The sequence below is a fragment of the Plectropomus leopardus genome, chromosome 9 (genome assembly GCF_026936395.1).
Source record: "Plectropomus leopardus strain MGB_pleo_1.0 chromosome 9, ASM2693639v1, whole genome shotgun sequence".
NCBI classification, from domain to species: domain Eukaryota; kingdom Metazoa; phylum Chordata; class Actinopteri; order Perciformes; family Serranidae; genus Plectropomus; species Plectropomus leopardus.
This window is the reverse complement of record NC_142184.1, coordinates 16,802,643-16,822,611: the sequence shown is the minus strand read 5'-3', so window position 1 is coordinate 16,822,611 and position 19,969 is coordinate 16,802,643. Positions and strand designations below refer to the sequence as shown.

The window sequence follows — 19,969 nt, the reverse complement described above, 5'->3', positions numbered from 1 at the left end:
ACCTAAACTCAGACAGGCACCTAATACACGTCGTGCCTTCGAGTGGCATGAACTGGAGTAAACGGGTAACACATAATGATTTAATCTCTTAATTCTTCATATGCGTAAACGTGCGTAAAGTTTTAAACTCTGAACTCACCATCTTCGCTCACAGAAATGTTGCTCCACATTCCCTGAGACAACTGAACAAGGAAAATGTCTCACAGAGCACCTTATAAATGTAATAAGCTGCAAAAGAACTTAAACTTGGACCCTCTGTCATCATTACGGCTGTTTAAAGGCCTTATTTCCGAACTGTTTTTTCTTTAATTATACGAAATGCTTATCTACGCATCGAGACCACAGCATGTCTAATATCCTGTATTTCATCGAATAGCTATTATATATTGTTTTATTAAAGTTATTACTCGTAAGATTTATTTGTATTTCTATTAGTTTGCATATTGGTCATCTATTTTAACTTATTTTACATTTTCGTAACGAGCAGGTCGAGTCAGAGGTAAGAGAAAATGCAAAAAGGCGATGTGAGTGCCAAAAAAGGATTTTAAAAAAGAATTCATACACACCTATTTATTTCTTAAACGTTTTTGTTGGTGCAGACACCCTTTGAGTCTAAGATCAGGTGCCAGTCATTACACAGGAATGTGACAGTCCTCAGCGGTCCTCTTTAGCATTGCAAAGAGCCTAAAAGCTCCTCGGTGGCAGGGTAAGCGGTGGGTGGGTGTATATGCACCTGTCTAAAAGGCGCCATTGTCACCGCATGCCCAAAAGTTCACACGTCGTTAGAGCGCTTGTTGACGCCGACGCCAAGTAGACTGCAGGTCACGAGGGCAGAACAGCAGTAAAAACAAAAAGCAAATAGCAAAGACACACGTGAAAGTAATCTGAGTTGTGGGTCTGTTGCTGAGGTTGAGAGCAAAAATGGTCTTTAAGAGCTTATTCAAACGGATCAGTACAGAATCATTTACATTAGTGATACTGAGGTGTGTTGAGCTGTGTGTATTTCTCCCTTACATAAACGGAAAAATAATGACAAAGTGAAACATCCACCTGCACACACACACACACAGTGCAGGCTGAAAACAGCTGATTACACACTGTTGAATTTGCTCTTCTGGGGCAAGCAGTTGGTCTGTATGGCTGACAATTTGTGTTCCAACAGGGTTTGAGTGACCTCATGACACTCAGAGGACGTGAAGACATGAAAAGTTTTGCAGAACAGATGTTCTCTCCTCTATAGCCTCAGGGATGAACTAGACAGCAAAGAGACTTAAACTGTCTCCTGAAAACCTCTTCTAAGAGATAATATGGTAGTTAAATCTTTATTTAGTCTCATCAAATGGAGGTTATGCAAGCTTATGCCAAAAAATAAAAATTCTGCAGTGAAGTAAAAGTCAGCCAAACCCCCACCACAATAAAAAAAAAACTTTTTGTACAAAGATGTTGGCAACAATTAATGAAATGGAAAATCTTTGCTCCAATCAGTCATTATGGCTTTGTAAATGTCATAAGTATTATTATTATTCTTTTCTTAATATTTGTTTTCAATTTAGTTTAGCTTTAATTAGCTTCCAGGGTGGGTTTGTTTAGATTTTATTGTTCAGTTTATTTTATTGAAATGTTCAGTTTTATTTAATATTTGGTTTTAGTATTACTTGTTATGAAATGAAGGTTATGTGCCCAGGGCTTGATGATTTTATTTCACAGGTGGTACTTCCACCAGTGCCTTTTTATGTCTGCTGATAAATTTGACCAAATTGACTAAAACCTAAATTAGTACAAAATATCACTTAAGTTAGTTTTTTATACACTTACGTGTATAATTTCATTTCAGTGAGCTAATGTTGCTAATGTTTTTTCACTCTATTTTTAGTTTTAATCTAAATTTAGGGGACTATAATAAGCTTGAATCAGATCAGTTTCACTGTCCTTGTTCAGCCTCTTCTACTTTACATGCTGAAATGCAAACATGCTGCAGCTTTATGATTTTGTTACATCTTGTTAATTATTTTTTTCTAGGATGCCACTTCTGTGATGTCAACACAAGCACATGGTAACATGGCAACAATGTCTTACACGGTTAGGTTTACGGGAATGAGGCACATGGCAAAGTGTAAAAACATTATCTCAAGTGATGTGGCAGGTGCTATCTAGCCATCTGACATCACAATGTTAAGGCCAAAACAGCGGTATTTTACAAGTTGGAAATGAAAATGGGCTGGATCACCAATGTCAGAACCCATCAGCTATCAGTTTTATGACTTAAAACATCTGGGGATTTGGACCGATGTTTTGGGCTGATTCAGTGTAGCCAGTAGATGTCCGAGCCAAAACTTCCTCTTTCTTGTGCTGGTCATTTTGGTTTATCGCTATAAGGAGATGTTGTATATGAATGCAGATACAATTCAAAAAAGCTAATAAAGAGCGAAATCCTCTTCAGACAATAGCAGATGTGTTCTCAGATTGTGTTTTGGGCAGTGCCTTTTGCCTCTCCACATGGACTGTTTAGCTGCCTTTTAAACATATTTGCTCAATACTACTCAAACTACAAATGGAAATCAGCATGCTTCAGATACCGAACCCTGTCGCCTACATACATATGCAAAATATGTCATCAAGGCCTCATGGCTCAGGATTATGTGGGTTAAATATACAAATTATAGTGCAACAGTTTTCATATGTATAATTTAAGCAGTAAATGAGAAGTTCCTGACTGACTGATAAGAAGACGTGAGCTGGGTTTAGACTGCTCTGAGACCAGTTACTTTTATAGCCTGAATCTCAAGTGACCCTTGAACTGTCCCTGAAGTTTACATAACTAAATTGCTGGATAATCCAAAAAACAGTTAAAAAAAAAAAAAGAGTGGAACCATCTCATCTTTTCTTCGCCATCCACCTTTTACAGTCCTTGATTTCTTCAGACTGACAAGAATGTAAAGTTATTATTTATCAGCTGTGGCTCTGAACAAATGATTTTATTCAGGATTCAGTTATTGTTTTCATTGCTCTCAGAGGATAATTTTGGATGAGAAAGTGACTATAGATAAGTATAAGAAACAACATTAGCTGCTGTAACTGAACTAAAAATATTTTCCCTTATTGCTGGCATTGACGGTGAAGCTGTGATTAAAGGTGGTGGAGGGGCAGTGACTGTATTGTGTTCTTTCATGTGTTTGAAAAGGAGACAACTCCCAAACACCTATTGTGACTGTACAAATGTTTCTTGCTCAAGTGACAAGTACACAGGTGCAGCTAAAAGCCCTGTTTTACATTTTAAAACCTGTTGCTGATGGCTTTAGAACAATCTGGTGCATCGTTACCATTCAGTCCATTCAAACAACAGGTAACGGTCACTTAAAGCTATTTACATTTGATGCTTATGCAGACTGACCCTGAAGCACATCATGAGACAAAACAGGTCTTCTTTGTCCACGTGATGATTCAAAGGATACAGCAGATCTCCCAACATGTCAGTCAATGAGTGGATGTGACAATACAAAGATATAGTTGAATCTGAAAGGATGAGTGTAGGATTATTGTGCCAAGCTTCATGCTTTTAAACCACTGCACCTCTGTTTGTTTGTTTATACATGTGAAATGGTGTTTGTGTGTGTGTGTTGCCCTAAAGTTCAGAGGTCCATAAAGTCAGCAGGAGATAAGATTATCCCCCTGGAATGCAGGGTTGCTCGTATGAACACACACTCCCACACACACACACGCTCTGTCATCTGTGCACCCTCTGCTGATGTGTCTCTAGTAGACGCAAACAAACATTCATGTTTTTAGTGAAAATCCACCTTGATCAAGAAGAGAAGCAGTCGATATGACCTACAGATTGAAGTGTGGTCTCAGCAGATTAGATATTTTGGGTTACAAAGTAGTGTTTTTTTTTTATTATTCAGGGTTCTCACAGACATGGAAAAGGAAAATTCTTGTAATTTTACAATCTCATTTTCCAGGCCTGGAAAAGTAATGGAATAAGTAAAAGTCTTTGAAAGTTTTGGAGAAATCATTGAATTTTGTGTGTATAAAGTTAATTGTTATAGTATTCTTCCAGGGACAACATCCCATATAATGTAACATAATAGCATTTTCTCGTTAAGTTAGCTGTTGTAGCTCTAACATGTGTTGTCTTAGGGTTGCATGATATATTGATGTCAAGTCAGGCTTATTAACTTAAACAGCTTATTTGCTGCTTGATACAAATGGACAACTTGCACAGTTCTCATTCCCCTTGAGTAATGTCGGCCAAGCCTTCCCCTTTAACCCTTTGACACCTGTGCAAATTGGCTTGATTTCTTTCAAAAACATGGGAACAAGGTAATGAACAGCTTGAGAAGAAATAATGCCAAAATTAACAAGAAATTAGTTAAAAGTACAAGAATATTTGCACATAAAAAAGCAAGGACATGGCTTTATAAAAAGTGCTTAAAAATATTCATAATTTATAAACAAATGTATAAAGATGAATAATAAATTTGTATAAATAATGTTGAAAGAACAAAGCACATAATAAAGCAAGATCTCCATGGCCACTGAGAAATAACCTTTCTTATATAACAAGTTTGTTTCAGTCTCACTCCCTCTTGACTTTAGCTGGGCTTTTTTTTCAGCCAATCAGAGTGATTTAATTCCATGATGTGATCTGAGTGGCATCTTGCAGGTAAAGGTCAAGAGGGCCCTTAATTCTCTGGACCCCTGGGCCTGTACCTGCTAGGCCTTTTATAAGATATCCTTGTATAGGATATGTAGTATGAGTCAAAAGGTAGTACATTTGATCATTTAAGGCAACAGTATTCTTATACTTGTCACCACTGATCTGATACTACTTGCAGAGATCTGTAACTTATGACTATTTTGCTGTCTTCAGATCTCTGTCAGGATCATTTTGGATGAAGACAGGAACAAACAATCAAGTGACGCCACCTGCTGGTCACGTGGTGAACTGATCTACGGAGGCGCTGTTCTGAGACCATCCACGAGGAGGCGGCAAAAGACCAATAATGATGATGTCATTGGGGTTTACAGGTCAGTGGTTAAAATCAGAAGTCAGACATCAGATCATCTTGATTGCACAAATATGGAGCATCTAAAGGAGGGTTGCGAAGATCACATTCATTTAGAGGACACAAGGGTCACTCTGCAGTTGCACAGACACCAGAGATTGAGCTGTGTTTAATCTTTCAAACAGAGGTGAAAGCAGTATTCAGTTCCTTTACTGAAGGGGAAGTACTAATACCACACTGTGAAAATATTATTTCAAGTTATAGTTCTGTTTTGAAAATGTTACTTAAATAAAAGTAAGTATTCAACTAAAACACAAGAAACTTGAAACTTGTAAAATGTAATAGAATATTTAAAAAGTAAAAAAAAAAAAAGGTAAAGGTACCCAATGCAAAGAAATAAAAAACACCCTTAAACCTAAATTTTAAAAACAATAAACCAAAAAAATGTAAAAGAAAGTAAATATTTTTTTAAAAAAGCATTTTTTAAATGTAAACACCCATCAGAGCCTTAAAATTATTGAATGCCTTGCATGTTTATCAAAAATAATTGCCAAACAATTTTCTAACAATCGGCTAAATGATTAATCAGCTACTCATTTCAGCTGTACTTGTATAAACTGTTCAGTGATTTAATTTATAGCAAACATATTTTATCAACTCTGGTTAATTTTTTTATGCAAAAACCTTAATTTGTAAAATAACTGAAGGTGTCAGATAAATGTAGTGAAGTGAAAAGTACATACAATACATCCCCCTGGAATGTAGCGGAGTAAAAGCATACAGTAGCATGAAAAGAAAATACTCAAGTAAAGTACAAGTACCTCAGATTCATACTTAAGCACAGTACTTGAGTAATAGTTCCATTTCAGCAATGCTTAAATTCTACTTTTGTAAACACACACTCGGGTGTACACAAACAGACACAATGGGCTAAATGAATAGACACTGAGGAATGTGTGCTTTCTGCCAACCCCTATAACTGAGAATATCAACAATGTCGTCTGTAATCCTGCACGACACGAAAGATCCGTATCGACCTGTTGTGTTTAATGACTCAGCAACCACTCCCTCAGGTTGGACAATACAATATAATGATGATGATGTAAGATGAGGAATCCTGTGTGTCACAGAGGCAGGACAAAAATGTATTGTCTTCTTCATACTTCTAAAGTCAAACCTTTTTGGAAACCTTAAATGCAAATTTAGCACAACTCTTGAATGCATATAAAACAGCTCTGACCTCTGATATTTACATTTTGGGAACTGTATTATATGTAGCGGTGGATGAGGTACCTAAAAGCCATACTTGAGTAAAAGTACAGATTTCTTACCAGAAGACTACTTTGGTAGAGGTTTAAGTCACTGTTTAGAATATTACTTGAGTAAAAGTGTTAGTATCTGATATTTACTGTACTTAAGTATCAAAAGTAATTTTATGATACTAGATGTACTTAAGTATTGAGAGTATATGTACAAGTAAATGCTGATAATAAAAAAGTGGTCAGAATTTTGAGAATTATTAAGTTAATTTCTTCACAACACAAACACTTTTATTATTCACCACCACCATTATTAAATTGTCAATACCACAGGTGTAGATATTGGGAAGGACACAGGGGACTTGCTCTCCTCAATATTTAGAGCATGCATTTGTGCACCTCAAATAAAAACATGAAAGTAGCAGAGGATTTTTATATTTGACAAAATAAAATACATTTACACCATAAAAAGATGCAGAAAAGACACAAACTGGTGCACAAACATTCAGCAGAATGCAAGAAATTAAGTGTCTGATGCTCAAACTTTTTGACTAAGGACCCCCAAAACCTCCCGTTCCATATATGTATGTGGTTGAAAGTTGAAGTACAAGTGAATACTGTTAATTTAAAAAAAAAAAAAGTTGTCAGAATTCTGAGAATTATGAAGTTTATTTCTTCCCAATATTCACCACCTTAGAATGGCGTGTACACTAGGCTTGAAGTGAAGTACAAAGTACTGTAATGAAGTATTATTACTTTTTTACACTACATGCATGTTTCTAACCCTCTGGATAAAACATGATCACTGCTGAATTCAAGGTTTTTAAGTTTGTTAAAAACTGGGACACAGTTTGCACAGACATGTATTGCATGCTTTCTGCTGTGTGTCCTGCAGCTAAAGTACAGCAGGCCGTTAAAGCTTTCGACAGGAGTGACAAATGATTTCTTCTTTTTTTCCTCAGCTTGACACCTGAGGTGTTAATATGTGACAATTATGTAAAGGTGGATAATTTAGGTCATAATGTGCAGACTTACAGTATCTGGGTTATGCAGTTACAGGCACCTGAAGAGTACATGCGAGGGGTTAACCCTCAGAGTAGAGTGTTTCCTATGTTAGGGGTCAGTGTGTGTGTGTGTGTGTGTGTGTGTGTGTGTGTGTGTGTGTGCGTGCATGCGCTTCTCTTTATATTTTTCACCCATTTCCAAAATGAGCATTGCCCTCAGTGTTTCTATCAGCCTTCTCCCTCCAATAGCAAACTGCAGAGTGGGTATCTGTGCCAGTGAATGTAAAGATCAAATTTTCTTGAAAAACTTTTTAAGAATCTTTTTAAAGAAATTCAGTTCAATTTTAATATGATGTATTAAAAAAAGGACACATTATGCCAAAAATATAAAACTTCTAAAAAGAGTGTTCTCATATCACGATTAAGTATCATAAGATTGCCTATATTTCACACATCAAAGACTTTTTCAGGTGACGAATTCACATATTTCACATACAGGCCTGCTGAATGTTGTGTTTTGTAGGAGATTACATCAGAAAAACCCATATTAATGTTTTCCTATGAAATTATTAAAACTACATCGTGTTATCGGGAACAGAAAACGCCGCGACGGTAGAATATGTGATTGCTGTTTGATCGGATTTATCGCCACTTGTCATCTCACCGAAAACAAGGAGAATTAAAAGAGTGGAGATGCCGGGGATTGAACCCGGGGCCTCATACATGCAAAGCATGCGCTCTACCACTGAGCTACATCCCCTACTGGTATCTATAGGTATATCACACAGTTCATAAAGGTGCGGTTAGACACAGGATTTTAAACTTGTAATACGAGATGCGGGTTGACTGGGATATTTTTGGTCTGACTGGGGCCAAGTTATGTAATGAGGGTCTCATTCTTAGCCTGGTTTAAACCCTTGACCCAGCTCTACATACTGTATTTCCTGCGTGTGTGTGTGTGTGTGTGTGTGTGTGTGTGTGTGTTTGAATAGGTTAAAAAAAATTGTTAAAGCACTCCTTCTCAAGAGACTCTGAGCTGTTTTTAGCAATGGTTTGTTAATACAAGAACTGAACTGACATCAGAATGAATGAATGGAAAAAAATGTATTTGTAGCTCAGTTTTCTTTGATTTTATTTTTGCTCTATGCTATTTTTAACCTGCAGGTCATGTTTTGGTTTCAGTTAGGGACTGTTGGTTACTTGTGAGAGGGGAGGGGGTGGTGCAGAAAGGAGGATGCATGTCAAATAATTTTGACAGTCCTTTTTTTATCTCTGATATTTAAAGAAAACATGCCTACCAAACTGCAAATGCAGCTTTGTTTATCAAAGAATATCTTAAACTATGATTATAAATGTGCTATATAAAGAAAATAATTATTATTTATTATTTATTATTAAAGACACTACAAAAACAGAAATTATTATTGGATTTTCAGATTCCTGATGGTCTTGAAACACAGAAAAAAATGTGGGAAAAAAGCATAACTAAATCAAGCTCCAAATAGTGATATTTCATCGAAACCACTTTATTCTAGGTGTCATGTAAAATTTTGCCAAAAATAAATACTTTGCACCAACTTATCAGCAGCTACTACAAGAGTGGTATCGAATGTTTTTTTCAACTGCAGGATTTCATCTTCAGCTTTTCAATCTAAAAAATCAGAGAGTAAGTTCTTAAAATCTAAACTACTAATTTTTCGGGAGGTCTTCAATTTTCCCCAGGTCACTCAGGGAGCCTCAAGCAAAAATATTTGTAGCTTCAGGCCAAGTAAAACAAACAAACAACAACCTCAAAGTCACACCCCAGCCACCCCCTCCTCTGATAAATAAAGAACAGTCCCTTAGGGGACACATCTGAGCAAGGGACTCCTCTTCTTCCCACGCTAACTTGGAAAGGACAAATTAGTGGGGATGAGAACAAGTGTCATGAAAGAAAGAACTTACAGCACAATATTTCTGAGATAAACTCAGTCAGACACAAGTTGCAGAAATTCAGAGCTTTCTCATCAGCCAAGCTACCTTAATCCTTTGGGGAATTTAAAATAGCTCCCCTCGTTATGTTTCATAATATCCTCCAGGGGAGTGTGAACGAGGGGCAGTCATCCCCCTCTGGAGAGCACAGCCTGTCCTCACTCAGGCTGTGTTTATCAGCACACCCCTGCCAAGGACACCACTTCCAGGCCCTGTTTGCTTAAGCCTTGTAGGGACAGACCCATGGGATGCACGCATGGCAGGAGGGCTTTAGGAGGGCTGAAGAAGGGAATGAGAAGGAAGGAAGAGGAGACAGGGTGAGAGACTGACACCTTTCCAGTTTTATTTCTCCCCGCGGCTGCAAAATGAAATGCATCAATCTGCAGAGGGACACTAGTTGATATCATATGTTGTTTTTGTTGTTGTTGTATGGATTAATGATTGGTGAAACCCACCTTGTTGAGCCTGTGTTGAGTAAGGAATAGAAGACAAGTGCTAAGTATGTGGACGGGGGTTATCTTGGGACCAGAGAGTGCTGGTGAGGTCTGGATGTACAGACAGGCTGAATGCAACATGAGATGCAGAAAGAAATTCTTTATCAGAGCCCACAGGCCTCCAGACATCACAGTGGACCGTGCCAAACAAGAATGGGGAGGGTAGAAATTAACTAATAAGCCAAAGCTACAAAGCTAACTTTTTTATAAATTATACGTAAGTATTTTCAGCAAAATATTCTCAAGTATTAATATGAAAGTATTCATAATGCAGAAAAATGCCCCCTGTGAGTTATTACAAGAAATTACATTATGCAATTGTTCATACCATAGGTGTAGATATCAGGGGACCTGCCCCCCTCAATATTTAGAGCATGTATTTGTGCCCCCCCCCAAAAAAACATGGAAGCAGCAGATGATTTTTATTTTTGACAAAATTTGCTGTTTACTAAATGTTTTCAACTTTTTTATTATTGTATTGACCCTTTACTTTTTAATCTGAAAGTAAATACACTAACATTGAAATATAGGCAAAATATTAAGTAATGGAAATTCAGTGGAATTGCAAGTACTTCAAAATTGTACTCAAGCACAGCACTTGAGTTAATATAGCCTACTTGGTACTTCCCCCTTCTCTCACACACACATAAACACATTTGGACCAAACATCAAGCACTAGCAGAGCAAAAGCTGCATGCATCAACTATTGAACCTTTTACAGATGTTTTTTCCCCTAACCAGTGTGGTTTATATGTCTTGATATTTTGCATGTACAGGTGTGTCAGAAGCCCCTTTCACCCGGCCTGTTCAAAGCAGGAATATCTTGCTGTAATTCTGCCTCACTGAACCGTATATAAGGTACGATCGTAAAATGGGGGGACAGAGTTGTGTCTTTTTTCAGGTCTGTGTAAAAATGTGAAGATGGTGCAAAAGGGACTTAAAAGCATCCCTATAGCGCGATCTCTGTGTTTAAGGGCCCTGTGTCTTTTAAACAGCAGCTATCAAATTGTGGTTTTGGGAGATGTTGATGTAGACGCAGATAGAGATCTCTTTACCAGGGTTTTAAAGAAATACTTTGACATTTAGGGAAATACTCTATTTTCTATCTTGCAGAGATTTAGATAAGAAGATTGATAGCCCTCTTTGCATAAACTGTGGACCAAAAGCCATAATTACATGAATTTTGCTTAGAATAAAGACTGGAAACAGGAAGAAACAGCCAGCTCAGTACTCATTAAGTTTAAGAAATACACTTACTAGCACTTATATAACGCTCTTGTTAGCATGTTAGAACCTGCTTGTTTAATCAGCACACAGACCAAAATTTATGTATGTGACTACTATGTATGTCACTATTTTTCAGCAGCTCTGACGTTGGCTATCTTCTTGGGCTGCTGTCTTATCATCTGCCAGCAGCCAGCTAAGCCGGGGCTAAGAGAGGCCTGAGAGAAGAGAGGAGAGAGGCACCAAAAATAAAGGCTGCAGAGCACTTGAAAAGGAGGTCAGTGAGGTCATATAGAAACTCATCCACTAAAATGTGATTGGACACAATTTTGGAGTTCAAGTTTATAGGATTTATATGTGATTCATCATGCTTCATTAGCCAAATTATGCCTGCCTGATTACATGAACCCCAAAGAAGAGAGACAAGTAGACATGCTACCCAATCAGAGTAACTGTTGGCTGTTTCTGCAAACCACGAATATGTAACTTTTGTACATGATTATGTGGTGGACACATATGAGCTTTATGCTATGGTTAATGTGTGGTTATGTTTAGGCACAAAACCACTTAGTTATGGTTAGGAAAAGATCATCTTTTAGCTTTAAATACTCAACTTTGGTGCCACAATTGCTACTGGAAATGTAGTCATGGGTAGCTAAAAAGCCATAGTTGTTGTTTGTTCATCTCAAACATAAACTGTATGTAAAGATGAATAACATAATAGCTGGCTACCAGTGAGGCCAAAATGTCTCGCCCCCCAGCTGGCTGGCTGCAGTATAGATCATAGACTCCGCCCCCTCTATTTTAGCAGATGGGACATGGCCCAAACTAAAAACTTAAAGTACACACCAAATTAATTTCCAGTGCTTGTTTTACTGACAAGTTCTAATTACTTATTGGATGCTATAAAAGGGAGGATTAGCATCACGATTGGCAGCTGTGTAACTACCAGTTTGCCTGCGATCAATGGCGCTGCTCACAAGTGATTGGACGGGTGCGTAGGCGAGAACTCAAGACTGCGGAGATCGCTACCTTGCAGACTGGCTCCAGATGATGTCAATAGGGATATTATTTTACAGTCCAGCATGGACTTTTCAAGATGGCACCACTTTTATTCCTATGAAAGTTGCTCAGTGGCACATGAATTCAAAATTTCTGTAGTTTGAAATAACTTTGATCTTCTGTATTATGGCGCCCATAGAGCATGCACATTAGAGACTATGGCTCTGTGTGTCATTGTGCGGCCAAGTGGTTAACATCACATTCATTCACACTCTACTAACTTGATTGGGGATAAAATGATTTTATCACGTAGGTCTTCAAGACTTTCGTAATATTATCGGACCAAATGGATCAGATCCTGATAGTGAAACAAGCCATTTCACGGGGGTTATGACACTTAAAAATGTAACCACTGATTTACAAATGGCTCTCACTATGTAAATCAATGCGAAAAAAAAGTCTTTTAGGTCCCCATCTTATCACGTGGCACTTTTGACCACTGTAAATATTGGCTTCAAAGCCTGGTGCTGTTTTTGGGGACTTGAGTCTAAATGGGTGGAGACCAGCCGTTGAGTACAGATTCTGTGGACTCAAACAGTCGTCTGAAGCTTGGCAGCCTTCTCGCCTCGGTGTCATACCGCAGTCAGTTAAATGTACATGTTATTAGAACTACGTCACTTTAGAAATGTTAATGTGACACCTATGAAATGTAAAAATGTAACATATCAGAGGTTTGCAGAAACCTACCACAACTAAACACCTACATTTTTATCTGCTGACTGCTGGGACACACATTTATCATTTACTTTTCTTCCCATGTTTTCACAGTTTCTCTTATGAAAATGCTTTTCTTCAGTCAGTAGTTCCTGTCTGACTTGATCGTCAATACAGAAACTTTAGTCAGCAGAAGACTTGTTGTAAAAAAAACCCATAAAAAACATAAGGTGCCTCTGTGAACTTTCAGAGACACCCAGAGCATCCCCTGAGGATCTGTTTGTCCCCACTCAAGGAAGCAGATCAAAAGCCTAAACGAGTTACTTTACTGTCTGTTTCAAGCATCAACACATACACACCGAGCCGGATTTCTGAGTCAACTTGTCCATTGCCACACCTTGGTCTTTAACCACAAACAAAATAGCAGTGTTTACAACACAAGGTTTAGATTTGTTTGAAGCCCTCTGCACTTACGCACATGCCTTAGTCAGCTGTGCTAGCTGGGGCAGGGACAGGCATGCTGCTGAACAAGAGCTGCATGTCACATTCATGAACATGAATGCACGCAGGGAGAGAGAGAGAGAGAGAGAGAGAGAGAGAGAGAGAGACATTGCTGTGACCTTTCACCTATTTCTCCAAGCAGCTTAGGAAACAGTGGGAATCCTGTGAAGCCAAGCAACTCCAGTGAAAGCTCTGGCACGGTTAAAGAAAAGAAATAAAGGGGCAGACAACAGAAAACCATTACTTCTCCTCTGCCTGTGTCTTTTAACAATGTATTCAAGCTCAGATTATTTGAAAATGACGTGGTTGTGTTCATATCCATTTCAGGCTAATTGCGACACATATCTTGAATTGTATTTATTGTGCTTCACAGCTACTGACATGAACACAATACATGCTACAAGAACATGACACAGCAAGTTCCCCCAGGCCTGTGACTTCTTCTGATAAGGTAAAGAACACAAACATTAACATAAGCACAGAGGCACAAATTGTTCGAGCTAAATGTTTGTGTTCATCGTGTCACCGGGGTGTGGATGTCATCGTCACTGCAGGGCTATAGTGTGTGTATGTGTGAGAGAGAGTTGCCTAGCACCTGGTAACTGTTACCTAACTGAAACCTTATCGTCCTGCCTTAAGAGAGCTCATGCTGTGCTGGACTCTTGCTATCGTCTCTCACTGCTACGATAATAATGTGACAAAGTCCATCGCAGAAAAAGCTGCTTACAAAGGAGTCTGTATGAGACACATCTGGAGATGCAACCCTGTTAGGTGCGGTTCATTTGTTTTCAATTTGCGTTGAAACACACATCCAGGCCTGATCACTCTCTTTACACATTCAGCACATTCATAGATATTTAAAAAGTGAGAGATGTATGGGAACTGCCAAAAGACACACATTTAATACAAAAAAGGTGGAAACAATCACATAGAGACACTTGTTTTACCAGATGACATAACATCACCCCAATCCTGGCACCCCACCGTTGGCTCCATGTTCGTTTCAGAACTGATTTTAAGATTTTACTGATCACTTTTAAAGCTTGTTTGGGTCTGGCCCCAAGCAACAAAACAGAAATGCTGACCCCATATGAGCCAGTTCGCAGCCTTAGATCCTCGGGTGGGGCCCTTCTGGCTGTTCCAAAGATGAGGTTTAAATCTAAAGGTGACCCTGCTTTTGCCATTGGGGCCCCTCAGCTTTGAAACGACCTGCCCGAGGAGATAAGGCACGCAGAATCAACAACTTCTCTTAAATATCTTCTTAAAACCCATTTTTATAGTCTTGCTTTATGTGATGTAATCTGGTTAATTCGTCTATTTTAGTTTGTCTTTTAATGTATCTTTTATTCTGTCTTGATCATGCTTAACTCTAAGAAGAAAAATATCCCAGATATATAAAACAACAAAAAAGACACAAAATTATTAGATACAAACAACCACAAGAAGATGCAAAATTAATACAGAAAGACACAAAACAACCAACAAGACTCCATAACCTCAAAAAGACACAAAATGACCTCAAAGAGACACAAGCTTGCCACAAAGAGACAAAACAGTTAAAAAAATAAAAAATAAAATACAGCAAAGTATGTGTGCCTTGCTTCAGTTTAGGAGATGTGGTGGACCCTATGTTTTATGTGTGCCCTTGGATCCACTGTCACATGTAGTGTATAATATAGTGTAGTCCTCTTGACAAGTATCTAACTGTTATTTTAGCCAGGAGGAACAAACAGATTTTTCAGATTACAGTCATAAACAGAAACACTACATACAGATTTCTGTTACTAACCAGGTCGTAGTCCAGGATTACTCGCACATTTGACAGGATTCCAGTTGTAAAAATCAAAAGAGCTGAATATCGTAATGATGTCTCCTACTGGACAGAGTTTCTGTTGGCAGGGAGAAGATCCAAAAACCCACATACAGTACAGAGAGATCTGCACAGACTGCATGCACTGTGTGACCAATGTAGCTTTGTGCAGACAAGCGTTTAGTCTCCACGATTTTAAGAAGCAGTCAGAGTGGACACACTTTGGACATTATGGGGGTGTAAGTAGTATAGTCTTCCACAATAATAAGCAGTGTGAGCACATGCGGATAAAAAATTAACATAGTCACACACACACACACACACACACACACTCATGCATACATGCATACATGCATACATAAACAGTAGCAGGCTATGAGTATGGGCCTGAAAAATTCCATGAAGACCTCTTGTGGAATAAGCATGATACTCTATAGACTTCATGCAAACACAACACAGGATAATCTCTCACCACAGACACACACACATGCATAGCACACACACTCGCACAGCAATGGCAACAGGCACCAGTTTGCACAATCTGCAGTAATAAAAGCCAGTGTGTATTCTTAAAGCTTTACAGACTGCAGAGTGCAAAAATGACCACCAGGGGTTTCCAAAACCTCTCCACAGCTCATTGGTTACTCAAATGCTGCATTCAGGAAAAGCGCGTCTGATTGGCTGCTGTGTTTTGAGTGGCACGTGCAGGTCCTCCTTACCCAGGCGGAGTGAAAAGATGGAAGTTGAGGGGGAGGGGAAAGAGCTCTATTTACAAATGAAAATTTAAAGTCACATCACCAGTATCACTGGACAAGGAAAGCCATTCTGCTTTGTGAGACTATAAAATAAATTGAATATATATTTGTTTTAGTAAAAGATCAGTGTCATAACTCTGTCACAAGAAGAAAATAGGCCTATTTAAAGCCTCTTTCATGTTGGACAGTATTAAGCATCCGATGAAATATTGACATTAGAATAAAGTGATGCATTTCTAGATTTAGACCCACAGAGTAATACATACAACACAAAAATAAACATGCTCAATCCATAGAGGTGTTAAAATAAGTTGATAGCAACAGCTCAATAGATTAATTTATTTAAATATGCACCAAGTTACCAATTTATTCACTTTTCCTGTCAAAAGATCTTCATCTTTCCTTGTCATAGTTGCAGCTATGTGAGCACAGACTCAGGATCTAATCTGGTTTGAGAGCTGGGACTGTTTAATGAATTCAGTACACAAAGTTTGCATTTGTTTTGTTGAAAGAACAAAGTCATAATGCTGTCACAAGAGGAAAATATGCCAAGGAGATACACTGTCTCTTTCATGTTGCACAATATTAAACACCTGATGAAAAACAGACACAAGTAATTAATATAGGAATTAAATATAGACCCACAGAGTAATATATACAGCACAAAAATAAATATGCTTAATCCATAGAGGTTAGCAACAACAGCTTTATAGCTGAAAATATTTAATTAAGCACCAAGTTGACAGTTTGACCCTTTGAAAGACAAGCAAATTGGCTTTTCAAAATATAATAATAATAATAATAATAATAATAATAATAATAATAATAATAATAATAATAATAATAATAAGTAAAAGAAATTTACCTGAAAATACATTTTAAATTGTTTTTAAATGCATTGGAAAAGTGCTTAAAAGTAGTAATAATTTTGTAAAATATTTTTAAATATTTAATTATGATAAGAAAAAAGTCCCTTGCTTTCCTCGTTTTCCCTGGACTCTTTCCACTGCTTTTTAATTATATATATATACAATTTTCTAAATCTACTTCTTTCTTGCGGTTTGTCAGACATTTATTACTAAGGGGCTTATTGCCTTTTTTACAGCTTTATGAAAGAAATTGCACCAATTTGCTCCGGATTCAAATGTTTAAATACTTGTGAAAGGCATCTTAAAGAAGCACAGAAAAAGTGATGTTGAAATCACTTTTCCTACCAACGGATCTTCATCTTTCCTTGTTATAGTTGCATCTATATGAGCACAGACTCAGAATCAGTTTACCATCCCCCCAGCCCTGACTCGCAATAGCAGGGATGGTGGAAGTAGCAGCTGATCACGGATCAGCCTCTCGGTGAAGTCACCGTTTCCATCTGGGTGCAGGTTGACAGGCCCTCCCGCCCAGCCCCCACCCTGTTACCTAGAGGCCCGGCCTGTGGCTTGTGTAATATTCTGATTGGCTGGTTTGATCTGAGTGGGCGGAGAAAGAGGCGTGATTGAGCGTATTGTGATCTCACAATCAGCTGTTTTGTACGCTCTACATTCTGATCCGAGGATCAGCTGGAGGCAGCAATAAACAGAAGGAAAATCTGCAGCGGAAAAAAAAAAAACAACACCGAGGAGAGGAGGGAAAAGCTGCAGATGTTATGATCTGAAAACATCAGTGTAACATTTTTACACGAAGCCCTTCTTCTGAGAAGAAAGCCTTTTATTTTTGTACAATGGTGTTTTAACTACCTCACTTAAAGACTATCTAAAGCTATGCTTTAAGAAGTGTTTCTACTGTGTGTGAGATCTCGTTTACAACTTGAATAACATTGCAAAGGCAGGTAAGACCTTTTTTACTTTGCTTTGGTGTGTTTTGTGCCTTTGTGTGATCTCAAACTATATTTGTCTCTGCCAGTAAGGCGGCTGCGTTCCTTATATGTTTATCTACAGAAAATATCCATCAAGACATCATAGATTAGGCAGAATTACATAGCTTTATCTGCCACTGACTCATTAAGAGGCTATCTTTGACTGATGCGCGTTATAATAGGTAATGACCTATTATTAGATGACGAATAGGTTTGAAAGCAGCATAGCATAGCAGCCCAAACTGAACAGCTTAATTAGGTCGATTCGACGTCCTACATCCCCAAAAATGACTGCATACGTGTACTAACCTATATATGGCAGGACAACAGCAGCCGTTGTTTTGTAAATTGCACCAAATGCTGATGTGGAGTCAGGTCGATGGCGGATGTTGATGTTTTCTGAGAGGCGGAGGATCCTGGACCCTGTAGGATCAGGTTTTCTGCAGATGTAATCACTTATTTTATATTCTGTGAAATAATAAGTCATATTTTAATGTCAGCAGCCTATCCAGTCGATGTGTTTCTTGCACTGTCGCTGAGCCACAACTGTCATTGCTTTGACCCTTCAGCTGTAGAGCTTACACGGATAATTCATGTTTAACCTGGATACTCTGCAGAAAGTCCTCTCCTCTCTTGGCTGTCGACAGTCTGAGGCAGATTTTTTTTCTTGCTACATTTATTTGAGGGTTTTGTTGTGTATTTTAAATGTAAACATTGTTGCAGTGGGTAGCGTTTTTTCTTTTTTTCATAACGTCAATGGGTTTCCGCTCCAGACGATGACCGTCGACAATAACAGTCTTTTACGCGTGCATTGTTTTCGGTATAGTTTTGCAAAATGCACATTGGACACGTAGATAGCATATACACGGTTGTGACATTTTATATTTTTGCTGTTCGGATATTTTCTTTCTCCCCGGTCGCCAAAGAAGCTGGAGCCTCTCTGTCAGCGTCAGTGACGTGTGCGTGACATCACGGGCGTCTTGTTTTTATTTCGCGAGTCTCCTCCCATCCTACTGCGCTCCTCCTACTTTAAAAAAAAAGACCAATGTCAAACGGAAGATCCATAATTCAATATCCTTTTTATGTTTCAGGATGTGCAGTCGTGCAGCTAAAAATATATTTTTTGACACTTTAATTAAAACACATAATAAAGCCTGTCAGTGCCCCAAAAGGCCATATCTGCTCTATTGTGTTTGCTTCTAGATTAAACCTGGTTGTCATTATAGATCACCCTGATTTTACTTGTAACATTTTAATTTACTAATTTATTTGACAGTGACAGTGTTAATTAACTGTGGAAAAAAATGGACCATCAACAAGTCAGACAAGACATCAACAAGCTTAGAGTGCCAATTTCATATGTTGTGTTTGGCTATGTTTAAAAGGGGGGAAACAGAATTAAATGACCAATCTTATCAATTTAATGCCACAACATAATAAATATGAACAAGATAGAATACAAAACTATCCACCGTCAATTAATACCACAGTGTATACAGTACTGAAGCTGCAATAAATTATATTAATGACAGATAAGGTGAAAATCGGTCTGTGAAAGGTCCAGTGTGTAAGATTTAGGTGGGGATTAGTGGCATCTAGTGGTAAGGATTGGAAATTGCAACCAGTTGAAATTTCTGCTGGTTAGGATTCATTCACCGTTCATTGTTCAGGAAGTTTTTACTAGGAGCCAAATTATCCCCAGAGGTCCTCTATAAACAGTTACAGATAAAATCACTGAATGAAGCAGTTTTATGTTACAAATCAGTGTTTCTTCAATGCTGTTTGGCATACGGGAGACAGGCAGCTAGCCCTGCTAATATTTGCTCCCCTTTTTTTCTCTGATAACTTAAGATCCAGATGTTCAGGCATATTTTAACCAAACTATCTTCAAAGGCTGCGGTGATTTCAACTGGTCAAATACTAAATAAAGCATTTAATAGGTAAGCACATTTTCTTTCAATGTTGCTTGTCTTCGAGGGACTGCAAACTATAGTGGCCAACGCAAAAACGCAAATGGCCAGCATGTTCTCACTCCCAACTCCTCAAATATTGTCGCGTTGTCAGTGATGTCTGTCAACAAATGCAGGAAGGTACCTAGCATGTCATATTTAGACGTGAAAGCCCACTGACATAGTGGTGCTGTTTGACTAGTTGGGATGAGAACTTGTTGGAATGGCCCTATCTTGTGCAAATGATTGGTTTGTACGTTATGGGCTACTGCAGAAAAAGAGTGGTGCAACATGGGGGACTCCATGGAGCCACTCCTTATGTAGATATAGTTTATCGCTCATTCTAAGGGACAGCAACACAATGATTCTTATTTTTAGGTGATTATACACTAAAGAAAACACACTTATTACTGTATATTATATTCCAT

At 38.2% G+C, this 19,969-nt stretch overlaps 1 protein-coding gene and 1 non-coding gene across 9 annotated transcripts in view; one reads left to right on the top strand and one right to left on the bottom strand.

The window, feature by feature from the left end:
- Positions 1 to 19,969, top strand: part of tp53inp2b (tumor protein p53 inducible nuclear protein 2b) — a 56,574-nt gene that overhangs the window by 27,339 nt on the left and 9,266 nt on the right. The window contains exons 2-5 of one of the 8 annotated variants that reach the window (XM_088082092.1): positions 4,871 to 5,028; positions 10,511 to 10,592; positions 11,101 to 11,235; positions 13,549 to 13,626. The gene's annotated coding sequence lies outside the window, so the exon portion shown is untranslated. Of the gene's footprint in view, positions 1 to 4,870; positions 5,029 to 9,422; positions 9,558 to 10,510; positions 10,593 to 11,097; positions 11,236 to 13,548; positions 13,627 to 17,267; positions 17,566 to 19,969 lie in introns of those variants that run through there. The other 7 variants (XM_088082093.1, XM_042491500.2, XM_088082094.1 and 4 more) reach the window with 7 other exon arrangements.
- On the bottom strand, positions 7,958 to 8,029 carry trnaa-ugc (transfer RNA alanine (anticodon UGC)). The gene has a single exon. It is a non-coding gene; the product is annotated as a tRNA-Ala (tRNA).